This window comes from Macrobrachium rosenbergii, chromosome 59, assembly GCF_040412425.1.
Source record: "Macrobrachium rosenbergii isolate ZJJX-2024 chromosome 59, ASM4041242v1, whole genome shotgun sequence".
Classification (NCBI taxonomy): Eukaryota; Metazoa; Arthropoda; class Malacostraca; order Decapoda; family Palaemonidae; genus Macrobrachium; species Macrobrachium rosenbergii.
In genome coordinates this window covers 18826145-18848381 of record NC_089799.1, presented here as the reverse complement: position 1 = coordinate 18848381, position 22237 = coordinate 18826145, and the positions used below count along the sequence as shown (strand labels likewise).

The 22237-nt window shown below is 35.6% G+C and overlaps 1 protein-coding gene across 3 annotated transcripts in view; it reads right to left on the bottom strand.

Annotated features, from left to right (window-relative positions):
- LOC136837407 (trypsin-1-like) overlaps positions 1-15951 on the bottom strand; it is a 64440-nt gene extending 48489 nt beyond the window's left edge. Inside the window, exon 1 of one of the 3 annotated variants that reach the window (XM_067102187.1) lies at positions 15647-15951. The gene's annotated coding sequence lies outside the window, so the exon portion shown is untranslated. The remainder of the gene's footprint in view (positions 1-15646) is intronic. The other 2 variants (XM_067102189.1, XM_067102188.1) reach the window with 2 other exon arrangements.
- Positions 15952-22237: the final 6286 nt, after the last annotated feature.

The following is a 22237-nucleotide window of genomic DNA, read 5'->3' as shown; positions in this document are numbered from 1 at the left end:
TTATTCTCACCTAATCTATCCCAATCTAACCTAACCCAACTCAACCTAACCTAACCTGTTTCCCACTTCCCATGATAATATGAATATATTGGGCATGGCAAAAAAACCGGGTCTGGTGCAATACTAACATACATCTCAGGAATTGTTCCTTATTGGGCGGGTTGGTATCGTTCTCGGCTAGCACTCTGCTGGGCCCGCGTTCGATTCTCCGACCGGCCAATGAAGAATTAGAGAAATTTATTTCTGGTGATAAAAATTCATTTCTCGTTATAATGCGGTTCGGATTCCACAGTAAGCTGTAGGTCCCGTTCCTAAGTAACCAATTAGTTCTTAGCCACGCAAAATATATCTAACCCTTCGGGCCAGCCCTAGGAGAGCTGTTAATCAGCTCAGTGGTCTGGTTAAACTAAGGAATACTTAACTTATAACAGGAATTTGCGCCCCGTTCAAAATAATCAGTCCATCGACGCGGAATTCCATTCTCTTTGGATGGCATCTCTTTATTTGTATGTTTTATGTTAAACTTAACCTTATATAGATAAAAATAACGTAAATTAAATTAATATAAATAAGATATATGAAAATAAAAAAAATCAATAAAAATAAATAAAAGTAAAAAAATAGTAACCTTTCTCTTTGAAACTACTTCCCTAAACAACAACTTCTTTCTGTCTCTAGACATTTAGAGACTTTGGTAGTTGTGACACCCTAAGAGTTTGATTCGATTTACCTCTATATTTTGAGCATAATCAGCCTTCTTCATCCTCCGCTCACTTTGTTCTCGTGTTACATGTTTCCCACTTGCAAAATGCTGCATGATAATAAGAATATATACATACATATATATATATATATATATATGTGTGTGTACATGTATATATACATATATATATTTATAACATATATGTATATATATATATATATATATATATATATATATATATATATATATATATATATATATATATTTATAAATGATTGGATGCTTTCACAGTAACTTAGATATACCGTGGACAATCTGTAACGCATCAAGAACGTTGGCGTTCCCCAGCCACACCAATCACTGGCATTTTTCCCACCTAAAAAGAAGCTGTGTTTTGGTAAATGTCAGTGGAGTAATTCAGCTGTGAGAATGAGAGAGTAGAAACACTACTACTTTTCGTGTTTTTTTTTCTCTGTATTTTAGAAGACACAGCCTCAACTGTAGATGAAAAAGTGGATAGCCTTGGAGAAACACGTTACGCCTTTGCTGATTGAGAATCCTCTTGGAGTGTGGTAGTTTTAGCAAAGTACCCAGGCTATTCCTTGGAAATTCAGACTACCAGAGAGGGAGATGATATGTATATACATATAAATATACATGTACATATGTATATATATATATATATATATATATATATATATATATATATATATATATATATATATATATACATATATACAGTATGTGTTTATATATATATATGTATATATTTATATCTATAATATATATATATATATATACATACATACATACATACATACATACATACATACATACATACATACATACATACATACATACATACATACATACATACATATATATGCAAGCATGCATATATCTATGAGAGTGTGAATAATAATTCTAGACTTGTGGAAAACCACTATTTAAGCTTAAACAAGAAGGCAGGGAGTGATTGCATTCTCTTCCAGAATCAAAATAAAAAAAGTCATTAATGCCTTGCTAAATGATACTCAGGATAAACGATTCCGAAGATCTTTTAAAATAGATTCTATCCTTTACCTCCTTTTTCCTCTTACCTGATTGGTCCACCTATTGTATTTTACTCTGCAAGTTCTGGCTATCAGCAACTACTACATATGACTGGCATATGTCAAGAACTTCAGGTTTTCCATAAATAAACCAAACAGCAAAGGCTTATAAATACACATACACACTCACACACACACACACATATAGTAGTATATATATATATATATATATATATATATATATATATATATATATATATATATATATATTATATATATATTTATATATATGTGTGTATATGTATATATAATGTTCAATCAATGTGTTTTGATTGATACTTGGTGAAACATGATATATATATTAACAGATTTCAAAGTGCAATTTTTGAACACTTCAAATGGTGAACAGAGAAAGCATGATATATATATATATATATGTATATATATATACACACACACACACACACACACACACACATATATATATATATATATATATATATATATATATATATATATATATATATCAGCATCTAAAGCGTTAAAACTCTCAGGTTGAAGTCTATTAAGAAGCATCAGTCAAAAGACATTGATTAAACAATAAAATCTATTGCTTGTGAATTTACCAGTAAACATTAGTCTAAACGATTAACTTAGCTTGCTGTGGAATTGTAAATAAAAGAAAACAGGTTTTAGTTTAAAATACTGGTTTTTTCCTGTTTTGGGAACACGATATATTTCTTATCAACTTTCTGTTAATTTTTTCACTAAGTACTTTAAAGGAATTTTTCTGGCCCCACTGACAGAAGCATCTGTGCATAAATGCCATGGAGAATGAGTTACCAATTAACGTGATTAATGATCCAAATTAATGGATTGCGTTGATTTCGTGATTGGGTGAATAACAAACTGGATTATAAACTGGCGTTACAGCCACAAAGGTCATCCTCACAAAGAAGAGTTTAAAAGGAGAGTAACAAGAATTGTAAAGCTTTCAAGTCTTCTATAATAAATACATTAATACATGCCAATAGATACACATGCAGTGCAAATAAACACACAATGAATATTTTGAAGTGAGTAGCTAACTGTACAAAAGAAAAATAGCAGTCGAATCTGGATTTGATAAGCCAGGATAAATTCTTGAACAGCATTAAATATACTAACAGAACAAAAGGCAGTAATCTGTGCCAGAACCTTGGAAAAACGACAGTAGCCTCCAAAACTGGGATTTTTTTTACATGTAAGTATCTTTTAATGCAAAAGAAAGGAAGAAAATTCCGGGGAAGTACTATTTCATTCAAATGAATTGCTTCATGCATGATTTCGACAATTCAATTCAGTCAGAGTGACTGGGTTGTCATGACAGGTGAAATGACTGGTTGACAAAGGATCTTGCTTTGAAATTATTACTTGAAAAAAGAACAGATGGGATTCTTTAAGTGTATGCGATCATAGCAAGCAAGGAAATTTGATGTTTTCATATTTTTTTTATATATAACATTTATTTAACCTTGTCTGAAAGTAAATGTTGAATCTACTACCTATACTTGGATACGCTTTTTTTTACTGTTTACATTTTTCTTTTATTTTTCCTTTAATATTTCTTCTTCCTGTTATCGCTGTGATAAGGATCGCTTGTTAGAAACTCAAAATCACTATTTTCAAGAGGACAAGCAGAGGCATCTCAAACGTGTCTAATAATCTCATGCAACACTTCTTGGGCAATTCTGGAAACTTCGTATCCTCAAAAGACACAGAACTATCGAATCTTTTCTATAAACTTCCGACTGAATCTATGAAGTCTCAAATTTAACATTCATGTTCTGTTACATTGCAGATGTTTATTTCTGAAGGTAGTAGTATTTTTTTGTGGTCTGAAAATCTAGCGTGTATCCAAAATTAAATGGGCCTTATTCAAAGTTCTTTGAGCATGACTAAAGGAATAAGAATAGAAAATCCATCAGATATGAAAATCTGTTTGAAGTGCTTCAGCGAAGAGTTTTCAGCAATAACGCATTATTTTTCCTTTCCGTCGATAAGGAAAGTTAAAAAATTGGTGAACATAAAAGACAATATATTATTATCACTATAATTATTGTTGAGATTTCCCGACTTCACTACGGCTTACCACTTACTGTTTAGTTTTATTTAATCTCTGGACATCATTCAGTAAAGAAAATTAATTCGTTTTCAAGTGACGTTCATATGCAAAAATAACAGCCTAGTCCAACTGCATTTACGCCCGTGCCACACTGTCACGAGTTAGACCTACGAGTTATAACGTGGTAACTCTTGATGCATCTTGGATTATCAAAACAACTCGTCCGGCACCGTGAAGCGTACAACACCCGTACTGACACTTGAGATGTTGTAATGTGCATGTGTGCGATGTTCTACGATAAAGCTAAGGGAAAGACTGTCCAAGAGGTGTTCTACGATTAAGCTAAAAGAACGTCTGTCCCAGATAAGAGTACGAGTTACGTACGAGTCCACTACGACATTTTTTCCAGTTGGTATTATATAACAGTAGGTACGAAATAGTATGAATTTTGTACGAGGATCTCATAAAAACAGCTGATGATAACAAATGGCATCAACGCCGCTGTTGAAACAGCCAGTTTCAAGGCTGCTGAACAACAAACATTTCTCCACTTCCCTTCAGCCTAGCGCTATAGAGGTATAGGTCTAGCTCATGAATCCTCCTTCTCGGGTTGCCACGAGTAATAGGATTTTAAGGTCGTGGGCTACATCGGCAGTATGGTAGCGGCACAGTGACAAGCCAATCATTCCATGCCCAAATACCTGCTCGGTTCCTACCTTCCTATAAAAAACGTTCTGATGCTTTTTTTTATCTTTTATTTTGGAAACTGGTCTCTCATCTTACCTGACTGTTTTATAAACAATCTTAAGGTGCGTCCAGACGATGCCTTTTTTCCATGCGCTAAGCGCATGCCTTTTGGAATAAAATTGCATGCGTCAAGTTGAAAGAGGAATGAGGAACGTAACGCATGCCTTTTACTGTCCACACGTTGCCTTTTTTAGTTGCGCCATGTCGCTGGATCCACTTGTCCCTTACATCATTATTAATAAGGCTAATAAAAAGAGACAAAAAAACAACAAAAAGAATATGGATGAAGGAATATTATAAACAGAACAAAACACCATTTTGCGTGAGTTACAGTGTGATGGCGATATTTTGTTCAGGAATTTCACTAGAATGTCACCTTTACCATAATCCTGAAAAAATCAGACCTCTAATCTCTAAAAAGAATACTGTCATGAGAGAAGCTATTCCTGCTGAAATCAGATTAGCTATAACACTACGTTAAAATGCCAGCTTAAGTTTCTTGTTTAAAGTATCAAAACAAAGCATATCGGACATTGTCTCCGAAACTATGAGAAGTATAAATGAAGCATTAAATGATTACATAAAGGTATGTACTGATAAAAAAAAATATTGAAGTAATATTTATTTTAAAAGACATTATGAATTCATGAATATGTTTATTTCTTTATCACCAGAGAAACTGGTACTTGTAAATAATTGCATACAAAATAAATTAACAATATCCTTTCATCAAAAACTGTTCATTTATTAAAAAATATAAAATTTAAATCACAAAGAACTCAAGAATAAAGTTAAGGCTGATACAAATATCTAAGAAACATTTATTTAAGAAGGCAAGTTTTATGCACTTTTGAATTTGTTATATTAAGATACTTTCCTTTAATTTCCTTACTCTCAAGTGACATTTTCAGTAGATTTCTCACACAATAACTCTCTACCTTGGGAAAAAAGCGCGGAAAAGCACGTGACTCCCAGCACCGGTGGGAAGCCTAAAGGCCTGCACGTGCGCTGTGGAATGCGTCAAAGGCATGCGCAAAATTGAACGAAAAATTGAATCGCCTGGACGCACCTTTAACTCACTAAACACATCGGCATGGATACGATAATACGGAACAGCGACGTACAGGTAAAGAGCAGTATTATTTAAGAACATAATTTGTGTTTCATGAAATACAGAAGTTGAATAACTTAATAATTTTCAACTAGTGCCGGATGGAAGACTGGACACAGTGGGCAGCTGCTATTGGCCACCACAAAATAGGATACCCCACGATTCGGCCCAGAATTCGAAATATATATCTATATATCTGCTATCAATTGGAACTTCAAAAGTTCAAGCAAAGGTGCAATGCATTACCACCCTAATGCTATTTTCCTTGCATTGCAATGCATTTTTATCTATTTATTAATTTATTGGGCTTTTTTCTTTTTAATAAGTGAGATCTCTTCTTTATGCATTTCCCTTTACCTTCTCTTACTTCCTAATGAGCACCATATTCTTTGGAATCTTGAACTCAAGTCAATTGCTCCTGTGGGCTTGTTCCATGTGAATAGGGTTCGGCTTCCGAATAATAATAATAACAGTTTTATGTCCGATTGTAAATGCTAGAATGTTCAGCTAGAGAATGAGCTTAATCTTATTGTAGACCACTGTGGGGTGACATTTTCTTGAATAACATTACGAAAGGGCTTCTCAACTTCCTTCTAAAGGAAGAAGATGGCTTGATGGGATCAGCTGGTGCTCTATGCACCCTCTGCTACGTCTTGAGTCTGGTGTTATCCAGCTGTGTACCACATTTTTCAGTACTCCTAATAGGACGTTCGACGCGTTTGTTGGGAAAAAACCCAACGTTGATCAACGCATGCGCGGACCTGTCCAGTTCTAAGTGGACGTCCTTCCAGAAGGAGAAGAGGGATTTGGGGGGGGGGCGTTGGATCGCTTGTCGTAGGGTCGAATCACGCTCGATGGGTACATTTCGGGTTGTTTTATTATTATTATTATTATTATTATTATTATTATTATTATTATTATTATTATTACATGAGTCACCAAAGTGGGGAAGACTTCCACAATGGTGCAAGTGTAAATATATATTAAAAATACATACAAACCGAGAGCTTTCGAGAACTTGCTCGAATGCTCTCGTTTTATATATATTTACACTTACACCATTGTGGATTTATTTGCCATTATTATTATTACCACGACTATAGAAAATAATGGGATAGAAATTAAGATACAAAAAAAAAGTAAATGAACTCCAAACAGTGCTTGGGAGTTATGGCTGATGAATGTGGCTGATGATAAAAAATTATATGTTAATTAGACGAACTTCTGTATAAATTATACGTGGGTTAAGGAAGATTTAAACACTGTAACAGCAAAATTACGATAAGGCTATGATAAAAATAATAAAGTTTGCATGGGTTACAAAGAGTAAACAAAGTACTCTGAAATGATATTGCCTGGAAGGAAAAATGGAAGAAGACAAATTAGCAAAATGAAAAGGTATATAGGTCGGAAGCCTTGGGGAGGTGGGAAGTTCCTAAATTATGCTGCTTGATGTAGCAGGGTGTCAGAGTATAAGGGCGAACGGCAGTGTGTGTGTGTGTGTGTGTGTATGACTCCAGACAATTTTCTGCAACGAGTAGGCCTACTCCCCTTCGCTTTTGCTGTTGAAGAATACAAGGCGGTGTTATATAAGTCTTGAGACTGCTTCGAGTGTCTAGGCCTAGTTCTCCACTATGTATAATAAAAACACCCCAATTGCCTTTAAAATAGAGCTGAGAACATCAATGTTACTTCCCATCTTCAAAGAAATCAATCAAGGATTTATTTGACTTCATTTTTACAACTTGCACGCGATTGGAAAGATATCCATTGCCTGAAATTCGTCTGTTTTCAAAATTTCAATTTTTTTCAGTATTATTGAAATGGGGACCCTTCAGAGGCTTTAGGGAGACCTCAAACGGCCAGTAGTGAGTTTTATCCTTTGTCAGTGTTTTCATGAAGTTATTCAGTTATTTGTATTTAAATGATAATCTATGTGTAATCTAATCTGGAAAATAACGGGTAATAATATCCCTTTATGACCCATCGAAATGAAAAGACGAATCTTTAAAATCAATGGACAATATGCGGGAACGTAGCCACCACCGACAAATAATGCGTTTCAGTGAAGCGATTTGAAGCGATTTACGATAACTGCAGAACTGGAACATACTAGTCTTTCGTATGAAATATGAGATTCGTCCCAGTAGCTTCTAAAATCAATCGGTGCAGTGTGGCAAACACTGCTAGGGAATGCGAGGTCTTCTCAACAACATCCCACTTGAACGCGCAGGTATAGATCGTAACGTCATTGGAGCTATGTCAATGCAGGTATACTGAGCAAACAGATGGCTGTAAGCAGGATTATAGGCTTGACTGTAAGTTCCACATTCTTTAACAAGACAAGGACGCTGTTGGTTGTATGTTACCGTGAGAAATATTTATTCATGACTGTCCACGAGGTGTGCTACGATTAAGCTAAAAGAACGTTTGTCCCAGATAAGAGTACGAGGTTAAAACAATGCACTTCCCGAAACATGCAAGTTACGATGCTCACTGTGAAACACGGTCAGTTTCATTCTCTTTCCTTTGTCAACTTTACAAATCCAGCTACTCATTGCTTTGTTAATAATGAAATTACGATTTTTTATAGATATCTTCGGTTCCAGTACGATATGGGAGAGCAATAGATCAAATGCATAGTTGACGAAGTAAATTTGGAAAAAGAAATTATTTGGATAAAGGGAAAATGGCACCTTACCCCAAGTTCCTCAACGCTTAACATCAGTAACTTTCTGTTGCTGTGCTAGATGAGCTTTTTTTTTGTATATCTAATCAAGTAGACTGTCTTTTAGGCGGAACTCATATTATAATAAACTTCGATGATGATGATGATGATGATGACGATACCACTTAAGATTCAACTGGGCGATGATGTTTGATTCCAAAGCTTACAAAATCTTAAGAAAACATTAGCTATTTCCATTTTCTGCCCTGGTCAGCCTGCACTGATGGTCAAGTAAAATAGTCGTACGGAATGGAGTATAAAATTTAGGCCACAGTAAAAAGGTTAAGGTGTAATAGGAGGAAAACCTCGCTGTTAGGAGAGGGTGGAAAGTAAGGTGGAAGAAAGAGAATAATGAACGCAAGTACAATAAGAAAAAAAAATGAAAGGGGTCGCAGCTAGTGGCCAAAGGAACGCTGCAACGAAACTTAAGTAATGCCCACCGTGCACCGCGTAAGGTGCACTGACGGCACTACTCTACGGTTCCTTTTTAAAACGTGAGTCAACATTTCTGACGGAAAACGAAAGTGCGTTTGCATTGTTTTATTAACTTGTGTATTGCTACACAAGTATGGAGTTACGTAAGGGAGCTGACGGTGTATGAACACAATCTAAAATGGCAATAAGATAGTCATACCATATATTCCGGAAAGAAATTAATCTGGTCTGGGTGAATCGGACCGAGGCCATCTTGGACCCGCAATTTTGGTCTGATTTATATGATTTACCTTTTTTTTTTTTAACCCTATTCTCTTTTCGGTAGTTTTTGCCAAGGGCTAGAGAATGCAAGGTCTTCTCACGTTCAGGCAGATTTGGTTCAATTCATCAAATCCCTTACAAATAGATAAAAGATTTTTTTTTTTATTTTTGCTTCATTTTATTTTTCTATCAAAGGAGAAAAGTCATAATTATGTTACCAATATAGCTGAAAAACATTTCTTAGATTTGAGCATTACTGTTCAGCTGATCCTCGAGTTTTCCTTTTGGTGTAAAGGGATCAATGATGAGTTTTCTGACGAATTTACAAGAAACTTATTTTGAATTAAAACCGTTTTCATAAAGTACGTCTGTATAAAATAAATTCCTTTATGGCTGAGCAAATAACTGAATAAAAAATAATATGCCACGTACATGGAATGTAAGACCCATGTTAATTACATATTTTTTATGGCATATAGTCAGAAAGTTTGTTCTTGAACCTGAATAGGTAGGTTTCTGGTTGATGGAAGTTGTTATTATTATTATTATTATTATTATTATTATTATTATTATTATTATTATTATTATTATTATTTTTATTATTATTATTATAACAACAAATTGATAGGCACCATAAGGATATGATATAAGGAGAAAATGAAACCTAGAGAACAATTTTTATTATCTAAAATCTAAGGAAAGATGTGTCTTTGTTGATATGGGGGAAAATTCTTAAAAGCAATGAAATGACCCATAAATAAATTGCGTGATGTCATTGGCAAGAACATTTCACTACCTTTGGAAATATATTAAGTAAGCTAATTTGAGTAAAATCCCTATTCGTTGTTGTACTTATCGTTGTAATTCGTAATTTAAATGGAGACATTAGCTGATCCAAAAAAAAGTACAGAATAATATAAACGAAAAGGTAAAGAAATAAGTGATAAAAAAGTAGTAAGAAATGAATTATGTTTTTTAAGTAAGCTTGAAAATGTCAATATAATATACTGTATATATATATATATATATATATATATATATATATATATATATATATATATATATATATATATATAATATATATATATATATATATATATATATATATATATATATATATATATATATATATATATATATATATAGGTGTGTGTATGTATGAGTGTGTAAGTCTGTGTGCGTTTCTATGAGTAGACATGTTTCTTATATGATTTTTTTCCTTTGATAGAAAAATAAAATGAAGAAAAAAAAATCTTTTATCTATTTGTAAGGGATTTGATAAACTGAACCAAATCTGCCTGAACGTGAGAAGACCTTGCATTCTCTAGCCCTTGGCAAAAACTACCGAAAAGGGAATAGGGTTTAAAAAAAAAAAGGTAAATTATATAAATCAGACCAAAATTGCGGGTCCAAGATGGCCTCGGTCCGATTCACCCAGACCAGATAACACGAGACCGAATCCGAATTCTAAAGCCGAGGCCAAGGTTGAGACCATCCTCGAGACCGCTATTAGAATATATATATATATATATATATATATATATATATATATATATATATATATATATATATATATATATATGTATGTATATATTATATATATACACACACACACACACACACACACATATATATATATATATATATATAATATATATATATATATATATATATATATATATATATATACATATACATATTCAGCTGAGGCCACAGGAAAAATAAAGAAGGAGTACAAGGGCTTTCGTGTTATTTCAACACATTTTCGAGGTACCTCGAAAATGTGTTGAAACAACACGAAAACCCTTGGTACTCCTTTTATTTTTCTTTTGGCCTTAACTGAATATATTGTCATACGCTATTTAGTAACATAAGCATATGCATATATATATATATATATATATATATATATATATATATATATATATATATATATATATATATATATATATATATATATATATATATATATATATATATATGTCTTTTCTGCGCTTTATCTTCCACTATTTCCACTATTCTCTCTCACCTCCAGCCTCCCGTTTCATAGCTCTCATCCAAGTGGGTCCGGGCTCTCCAACTCCTCTGCTACCCACGGGAGCCTGAGCTGACATTATCACTCTTCTCAAAGGGGCGAAGGACATATCCAAACCATCTGTACGAGTATGTCCTTTTCTCACTAACTCACCCTACGTAGGGAGACTCCGTAATTTCCCCTAAGATGTTATTTCTTATGTAATCCCGCCATCTGACTCTTAATATATTTTCTTAAAGCTTTTTTCGCAATCTGACAAAATATTTTATATATAATCTCAACGTCGTATCAATATTCATGTTCGTATAATTGATCTTTCGTATGTAATTTCACACTATTTGATTTATTTATCTTATTCAACCTGACCATTGTTTGATTTACCTTTCTTCAGTCTTCCACTAAATTCCAGCCCAAGAGAACCTGTACTGGATAATATTGTTTCTAAATGCGTGAAGGACTCATACTCATTAAACCTTTTTTCACCTATTGATATTTCATCCTTTTGCGTATACTCTGTCCTCGTTACTTTCACAGAAATACTGTCAATCCTCTCAGAGTATGTTTATTTGAATCTATTCACTTTTGAACAGAAAAACCACATTGGGTTATGTTGTTTTCCGATTCATATGCCCTTTAACCTCCGCGGAATCTCTCCCTATCACCTCCAGACCTGTGGCATTTCCATAAAACCTTTGCTAAAAGGAGCACAACAGGATGAATGACTAATATCCCTATCGGTAGGCGATCCTTTGAAACTGCGTCGCATCTCTCATAATGCGTAAATAAATCTGTCGACTTTTGGGAAGACGTCACTGATTCAGAGTCGATTCGATTTTTGAAAATTAGCAGATAAAGCGAAGTACCGGGGCACTTCCAGCCATTCAGTGCTTAGGACAGTGAAAAGACTGAGTTGGAGTAGTTAGACAGCAAGCCTGAAGAAAGCAATCAGGAGTGAATGTAAAGTATATGGCTAAGAAGAGGATGAAGCTAGGGGTCAAAGGGATGCTGTAAATAAACTTCAGTAGCACTTGGTAATACCTGCTTTACACAATGTCAGGTGCACTGACGGCGCTTACACCCCTACGGGGTCATTCAGCTAGAGGAACATGACTTTCTTTCAGCTTTATCATATATACCTGCGTACTTCCCGAGTGGATGATATATTCATAACTACAGTTCACTATAAAGATAAAACCTCGAAGCAGTTTTTGAATTTTGTCGAAAATAAAGATTCTGAAACGAATTTACAACAGCCTTTTGTATGCATATTTAAGTGCGAAACTGCACCGATATCTCAGGTACATCATACTAGCAGATATTTAATAATGAATGAAGTACAGCCATTTAAATATTTCTCAAAGACTGTTCAAAAAGTGGTTAAACAAACACCTGCAGTCTGATAATCAGAGCATCCAGCGCCAATCTGACGTTCAGCCAGCAGATCCCTAAACAAAATGCTGGCAGGAGATGATTTAGCATCCGGACTACTTAAGCAGATTTACTTCACCCAAAAGGATAAACAAGTGTGCGGTGGAATGGTTGGCTGCTTTGCTGATTTTCTCAATTATTGTATTATATCGTCATTTCAGTACTTATTAAACAGAATGGTAATGACAATAATAATGTTCAATTTGAGAGATTCTAGTCTCATTACTGAATTTACTCTCTCTCTCTTTCTCTCTCTCTTTATTATATATATATATATATATATATATATATATATATATATATATATATATATATATATATATATATATATATATATATATATATATATATATATATATATATATATTTTACTATTGCCACATTAAATTTATCATTGACTTAATTTATCATTGATTTATTTTATATATTAATATACATTAAATTTATCATTATATTAATTTATCATTATATTTATTATATATATATATATATATATATATATATATATATATATATATATGTTGTTATATATATATATATATATATGTGTATATATATATATAAATATATTAGAGAGAGAGAGAGAGAGAGAGAGAGAGAGAGAGAGAGAGAGAGAGAGAGAGAGAGAGAGAGAGAAATGCCCTTCTTCTGATTTTCAGCAGATACCTTAGGATGTGCAAACTGAATTTGGTAAACAACCGGATTCGAGTCGAAGCCTCATCCTGTGGTAAAAGGTAAACAATGATAACAATACTCCACTTTAGTAAAAGAAGAAGAAGAAGCAGAAGAAGAAGAGACTCTAGTCACCTTTATCTATGTATAAGGTGCTTCTAGAATACTTCACAATCAGCATGGCCTTTGGACAGTTTCTCAGTTACAATGATACCATGCATACATATCTTTGTGAAAAATAATACTGTATTAAAGATTTTTTTTTATTTCGCTAATTCTGTTGCAACTTTTGAAAATGGCGTTTCCGCCTGATCAGCCTTAAAATAATCCCCATTTTTTTTTTCTCCAAAAAGGGGGTGGGGTTGAACTATAATTTTTTTTTATGCATACTGCTCTATTCCTGATCGCAAATACTTCGTGTCATACGAACTTCATCTTTCTGTCTTGAAAAATAAAGAAATTAGAGCAGGCTGAATTTCCAAAACTTTGATGGTTTACAATAATTCCAACTTTTGAAAATGGCGTTTTTCGCCTGATCAGCTTTAAAATAATCCCCATTTTTTCCTCCAAAAAAGGGGGTGGGGTTAAACTATAATCTTTTTATGCATACTATTCTATTCCTAATCGAAAATACTTCATCTCATAAGAACTTTAACCTCGTATCTTGAAAAATAAAGAAATCAGAGTAGGTTGAATTTCCAAAACTTTGATGGCTTATAATAATTCCATATATTTAAGCCACGTAAAACGCTGCGGTTTATAGCAGTGGTTTAGTTGCCTATTATTCTTTCCGATTTTACCAAAAAAAAATTCTTGTTGTTTAATTAAGCTTGCCTTTTGGAAGCACAGACATTTAATCTCTTAAGAGTATACTCAATTAAAACAAGTATAAAATGCCCCGAAGTTTCTTCGGCGCAATCGAGTTTTCTGGACATCGTATAATCAATGCCATCGAGAATAGATCAGTCTTTCTGTGACCTCGGTTTAATGCTTGTATGAACCGTGGCCCATGAAACTTTAACCACGGGCCAGTGGTGGCCTGTCCTACATCGTTTCCAGATGCACGATTATGGCTAACTTTAACCTTAAATAAAATAAAAACTACTGAGGCTAGAGGGCTGCAATTTGGTACATTGATGATTGGGGGGGGTGGATGATCAATTTGCAGCCCTCTGGCCCCAGTAGTTTTTAAGATCTGAGGGCGGCGGATAGACAATGCCGGCACAGTAGTTTTCTTTTGCAGATGACTAAAAAATGTGTATTCCTTGGGTTTACAGTCAGCATGTTTAATGTTGAATCATTAATTCATCTTATTCTTTTTTCTGATGGCTGGTCTCTTCTTCCTGTATTTCTCATTATCTTCTGTAATCTGTTTCAAATGAAAGCCATGTTCTTTGGAAGCTTGAATTTCAAGGCACTGGCCCCTGTAGGCTTGTTCTACATAAATGAGGGCTTATCTCCTGAACAATAGTAATGACAATGTCTCTTTACCAGTTAGAATAATAATAATATTAATATTATGTCCTTTCCAGTTTAATAAACCAGTTTCCTGATAATATTTAGACGTTTATGGTGTCCCCTTACGAGGTAAATATTATCTTTCAAATAAACAAAAAATTTTTCAAACCCTTTTGTTTTCTGTGATATGATTAGAAAAATTAAAGAACCGGCAGTGTTATCAAAATGTTTATGTAAATGACTTGACAAAAACATCACAAACAACTTAATGTCATTGATGTTCGCTACTTTTTATCAACCTTTCTTCTTGATTAGAATTGCTTGGAGTAATTAAATTATTTTATCTTTGTATGTCACATAAACGTTATTATATTTACTTAATTAATTATAGGGTTTATTTGGTATCCATGTATACACACATATATGAATATATATAAATTATATAAATATATATATATATATATATATATATATATATATATATATATATATATATATATATATATATATATATATATATATTAATAACCACAATGTTTCTTTAACTTCTCGATTTCTTTACTTTGGAAAAGTTTATCACCACTAACCCTAGATCCAAATGAAGAAAGAAATAAATATATTCTGATATGTAGGTTCTATATTTTATATATGTCTATATCTATCTATCTATCTATCTATACATCTATATATATATATATATATATATATATATATATATATATATATATATATATATATATATATATATAAGTAGAATACCTAAGTCAGGTAACTATAATCTAATTAGCAAATCTGACTGATGAGTGAATTCGAGCAACAGGTGACATAAAGATAATTCTACTTCTAATCATTCTGCATAGTTCCTTGGCATCACACTCTGCAGAAAACAAAACCCATTTAATAAAAACGTACCTTTTAGTGTCACTCCAGCGTCACTAAAATAATATACGGGTGAGAAAAAAAAAGAATAAAGATGATCTAGTCTCAACCACCGTTTGCTCCACAATGACCGCTCACAAACTTCTCGTACTAAGTTCGCTATATTTATCATGCTAGCTTCTTCTTCTTCTTCTTCTTCTTCTTCTTCTTCTTCTTCTTCTTCTTCTTCAAGTCAAGATTTTATAGCTCGGGGCAAAGATTGGCCAGCAAAGAAGGACGATGTATATCGAGCATCTCTGGGATGTATAAGTCTACGATCGTTATTTTAATGGTTAAAACAGCTGGTTTAGTCCGATAAAAACGCTGGGCGTAAATCAGATTAGTCAAGGACGAACGTCCTGAGCTCTCGTTACTCAATACTGTTTATATAATCTCTTCTGTTACTGTCAACACAGTGTTCTATATGAATTTTTATTAAATACACTATATTAAACCAAAGAAAAAAAATATTGTTTTACGACAATGGGCAACACCCTTATGTGAATATCTGAATAAAAAATTACTTTCAAAAACAGCAGAATAACTATTAACCTGTCCTCCTGACCGGAAGTCTGTCTCAACAGGTGCCATAATGGAGTCCACCAGTTATTAATAAGCCTATTCATTCATAACTGATATAATGTTATTAGCATAAACATGTTCTCTTAAATGTGCATCTCCGGCCGGCTAATGAAGAATTAGGGGAATTTATTTCTGGTGGTAGAAATTCATTTCTCGCTATAATGTGGTTCGGATTCCACAATAAGCTGTAGGTCCCGTTGCTAGGTAACCAACTGGTTCTTAGCCACGTAAAATAAGTCTAATCCTTCGGGCCAGCCCTCTCTAGGAGAGCTGTTAATCAGCTCAGTGGTCTGGTTATACTTAACTAGTAGCGGAGGTCAAGTGAACGAGTCAAGCGTACTGAAAGCAAGCAGGCAGGCAGGATGAATGCTGCAATCATCCATAGGGGCAAGAATTTGCGCAGTGACGGCGTCAATTGAATTTCTCTCTCTCTCTCTCTCTCTCTCTCTCTCTCTCTCTCTCTCTCTCTCTCTCTCTCTCAGAAACAACAGTTCCTGTGCTAAGAGAGGATAAAGGCTGTTTTCTTCTTCTGACTGAAAGGTCAACGGATTCTGATCAATGAATCTCTCTTGCGATAAAGAAGAATATACTTAACACTTGAGATAAGATGGTGTCTTTTCACGCCTAGAGAGAAATTAAGGAATAAAAGAGAGGGAAGCGTTTCCTTCTTTTTTTATAAAAAAAATTCTCATTCATATGGAAGAATGTAAATTAGAATTACTTTTTCATCAAGGGAACAAGGACAATGAAATTCATTTTGAACTGATATCGTTTTTTTTTAAGATAATATTTCACTCGATTAATTAGATCAACAAATGAAAAACTTTGTTTTAAATCGTAATCTATTATTCATTATGTAATTAATGATGATTATCTGCTCAATATAAATGTAAATATAAACACTGAGGTTAGTCATATCACCCACAACAGATAATGAGATATGCGTCATCAATTTCAGAAGAGCTCAAATTAGCTTCGATGATATAATTGCTTCCTCTAATGACACAGATAAATGATGAGAAACCATACAGACGAATCCTTCTCCGCCCCGTAGAAGGGTTAGTGCCGTCAGTGCACCTCATGCAGCGCACTGTTGGCACGACTTCAAGTTCCTTTCAGCGACCCTTCGGCCCCTAGCTGCAACCCCTTTCATTCCTTTTACTTTACGTCCATTCATATTCTCTTTGTTCCATCTCCCTTTCCACCCTCTCCTAACAATTGATTCATAGTGCAACCTGCGAGGTTTTCCTCCTGTTACACCTTTCAAACCTTATTACCGTCAATTTGTTTCAGCGCTGAATGACCTCATGGGTCCCAGTGCTTGGCCCTTGGCTTAAATCCTATATTCTATACTTCTATTTTACCCTTCTCGATGAAAGATGTCAATCTCTTCGAATTATACATGATTGCAACGGCCTGTTTTAGTCCAGTAGCCTGGCCACACCCAGACATTTCATGCCGAAGTGTTAAAGAGATTAAGTCACACAAACTTCGTATCTGCATTTGCTTGATCATCCGACCACACACATATACAGGAAATGCCTGACAGTTCTGTGTTTCTCTTTCCGCTGCTTACTATCTCTCTCTCTCTCTCTCTCTCTCTCTCTCTCTCTCTCTCTCTCTCTTCTTCTTCTCTTCTTCTTCTTCTTCTTCTTCTTCTTCTTCTTCTTCTTCTTCTTCTTCTTCTATCAATGACGTTAAACATAACTAAAACTGGGCCTGATTTGTGGCGCTTGGGTGGGCGACTGCTGTTTACTATGGTGTACAGTTGGTACATTCCCCCAAAGAGAATAGTACCGTCAGTGAACCTCACGTGATGCACTGTAGGCATGACTAAAAAGGTGCACCTCACGTAGTGCACTGTAGGCAGGACTAAGAGGTGCACCTCACGTGATGCACTGTAGGCAAGACTTTAAAAGGTGCACCTCACGTGATTCACTGTAGGCATGACTAAAAGTGCACCTCACGTGATGCACTGTAGGCAAGACTTTAAAAGGTGCACCTCACGTGATGCACTGTAGGCATGACTAAAAAGTGCACCTCACGGATGCACTGTAGGCAAGACTTTAAAAGGTGCACCTCACGTGTGCACTGTAGGCATGACTAAGAAGGTGCACCTCACGTGATGCACTGTAGGCAAGACTTTAAAAGGTGCGCCTCACGTGATACACTATAGGCATGACTAAAAGTGCACCTCACGTGATGCACTGTAGTCAAGACTTTAAAAGGTGCACCTCATGTGATTCACTGTAGGCATGACTAAAAAGGTGCACCTCACGTGATGCACTGTAGGCAAGACTTTAAAAAGTGCATCTTGAATAATGCGCTGTAGGCATGACTAAAAGGTGCACCTCACGCGATGCACTGTAGGCATGACTAAAAGGTGCACCTCACGTGATGCACTGTAGGCAAGACTTTAAAAGGTGCACCTCACGTGATGCACTGTAGGCATGGCTAAAAAGGTGCACCTCGCGTGATGCACTGTAGGCAAGACTAAAAGGTGCACCTCACGTGATGCACTGTAGGCATGACTAAAAGGTGCACCTCACGTGATGCACTATAGGCATTATTAAAGGTGCACCTCACGTGATGCACTGTAGGCAAGACTAAAAGGTGCATCTCACGTGATGCACTGTAGGCAAGACTTTAAAAGGTGCACCTCACATGATGTACTGTAGGCGCAAGACAAAAGGTGCACCTCATGGCATGACTGAAATGTGCGCCTCACGTGATGCACTGTAGGCATGACTAAAAAGGTGCACCTCATGTGATGCACTGTAGACATGACTAAAAGGTGCACCACACGTGATGCACCGTGGGCAAGACTAAAAGGTGCACCTCACGTGATGCACTGTGGGCAAGTCTTTAAAAGGTGCACCTTGCATGATGCACTGTAGGCAAGGCTTAAAACGTGTACCTCGGATGCACTGTAGGCAAGACTTTAAAAGGAGCACCTCACGTGATGCACTGTAGGCAAGACTTTAAAGGTGTACCTCACGTGATTTACTGTAGGCATGACTAAAAGGTGCACCTCATAGAATGCACTGTAGGCAAGACTTTAAAAGGTGCACCTCGCATGATGCACTGTAGGCATAACTAAAAGGTGCACCTCACGTGATGCACTATAGGCAAGACTTTAAAAGGTGTGCCTCACGTGATGCACTGTAGGCAAGACTTTAAAAGGTGCACCTCATATGATGCACTGTAGGCATGACTAAAGGTGCACCTCACATGATGCACTGTAGGCAAGACTTTTAAAAGGTGCACCTCGCATGATGCACTGTAGGCAAGACTTTAAAAGGTGCACCTTGCATGATGCACTGTAGGCAAGACTTTAAAAGGTGCACCTTGCGTGATGCACTGTAGGCAAGACTTTAAAGGTGTACCTCGTGTGATGCACTGTAGGCAAGACTAAAAGGTGCACCTCACGGCATGACTAAAGCTGCATACCCAATTTTTAGCCTTTTACTTTGCCTCCATTCACGTTTCCTTTCTTCGATCTTGCTGTCCAACCTCTCTAACTATTACACCACCGTGCAACTGTGGGGCTTTCTCCCAGTTCCAGCGTTATATCCTTCTACTTAATCTGCTTTATTTTCCGGCTCTTTCTTGATATCCAACCACTCCAACTCCCTCTTATCAATCAATTAATCAGTTGTTGGTGCATAACCGTCCCGTGACTATCCGTAAGGTGTAAGGCTTGCAACCTCAGTCCAGAGATCACTGCATTGTCAAAAATGAACCGTATGTTTTCATGAGGCTGATCTGTCAACTGAAGTCTATTTTGGTGTTAATCTATTTGAACTTTGTCAGTTTCTCTTTATTTGCAGTTTGGTCACCTAAATTTATCATTATTCCCACTTTCGTCATATGTTGATGCAGATTGGCGGGCTGTAATTTCATTTATAAGTTATAATTTCAGAAATTACCCAAGATCGAATCTCTGACAGTAAGGGCCCTCTGGTTTCAGAACTCGAGACTGCCAAACGTTTATGTTTAATCATTGTTGATTCAGACCTGTTTTTGAAGGCCACGGGTCATTTTGAAGTAAATAATTTATCATATTCTAGTTTTGATGAAATATGATAAGCAGGTGTCTTGTCAATTTGAATCGGAAGTCAATTTTGGTTTTAACCCGTTAGAATTTCGTCAGCCTCTCTTTGTTTGCAGTTTGGTCAACCTCTATTTAGTTTTAGCAAGTATCGGATCTTTCCTAGACAGTGACCCCCTAGGGTTTTCGGGGTCGTTATCCAGGGCTGATATTTCTTGGGGGTCATTATCTTTATGATATTTACAGTCTTTTTTTATGTTTTTACGGTAAACCCCAACGGGCTTGCACTAAAAACGCCGCAAAGGTGGATACATACCGGGTTACAACCCTTGGGGGGTCACTATCTAGGAAAGATCCCACGTATCTTCTCTGCGTTACAAAAAATATCAAAGTTGAGCGATAACTTAGGTTTTTATCAATCTATTTCCAATTATCAAGGGATTTTGAGCACCTCACTCGTCGAGCAAAGAATTCTTATCTGAGAGAGTGGGTGCTTATCGCTCTTCTTGGTAAAATTGACGGGAAATCAACAGCTATTAGAGCTTTTTTTTCTTGTAAGCGTTAAGCAACATGCTGAGCTTCGATTAGAACATCAAGACAAAAATGTTCGTCTCCGCATGAAAAACAAACCATTCTAACTGTCATCTACGTTTTTGCCTTATTGCATGTAAGAAGTTAAGTGTACCTTAGTTTTACCAGACCACTGAGCTGATTGACAGCTCTCCTAGGGCTGGCCCGAAGGATTAGACTTATTTTACGTGGCTAAGAACCGATTGGTTACTTAGCAACGGGACCTACAGCTTATTGTGGAATCCGAACCACATTATAGCGCCTCCGTCCGTTCCTTAGCCTGGATGATGGAATATCTGCTTTAGGCAATTTACTGTGGTGAACAGTTATCAAGAATGACATACGGAAAATTATTTATATTTAATATTTCATTTTAGATATAACTCGTAACTTGAACTTTCGAACCTTGGATCTGCAAAGTCTCTCATATCTTCTAAACATGTGAATGTGTAATCGTAATAAAGATGATAACACTTATTGGGTTCTCTTTGCATTTGGTTGTTTAAGACTAAGCTGGCCTTATGCCAGCACGGGCTCTTGCTCCAAGAGCAGCCTGTAAGACTGTCTTTTTTTGCTCTAGGCGAAATTTCGTGCTCATTATTGTATCCTGCTGAGTTCAGTGCATGTTTCTTGATTCATTCATTTTTTTTTATGCTCTCCTGAATTTCACTGAACTTTTGTGAAATTACATTTACATGACTAATTCGTTTACATAGTACTTTCTAATCATTGCTGACATTTTATCTTTTACGATGAGTGAATCCTTTATTTTCAAGTTGTGTGGCGTAGCCATGATATCAATGGAACGCACCTGTCCTATTGAACTGTAGAGACAATAAAATGCCAACCAAAGGTTGAAGTTCGAAGCTGGATTCTATGCCTAAAGAGTACGGGACTTTGCAAGATATATTTTCCCACAGGATAAACAACTGGTGTCTTTTAGAGATGACAATTGTTGCTATTCGTAACCAAATCATGTACTATTATACAAGTCATTGTCATCATCATCGTCATCATCACGTGCTACCCAGAAACCGTTGTTCAAAAGCAATATCCTCTTGTTCCCGCCATCATCATCATCACGCGCTACCCAGAAACCGTTGTTCAAAAGTAATATCCTCTTATTCTCGCCATCATCATCATCATCATCATCACGCGCTACCCAGAAACCGTTGTTCAAAAGCAATATCCTCTTATTCATCTCATCATCATCATCATCATCATCATCATCATCACGCGCTACCCAGAAACCGTTGCTCAAAAGCAATCTCCTCGTATTCCCGCGTCATAAAGTCACATGATTTCCGTTAGTTATATCCCTCGTGTTGTTACGAGAGATTAAACTCGGCATTCAGTGCCCAGAATCTCCGTTTGAGTTGGCG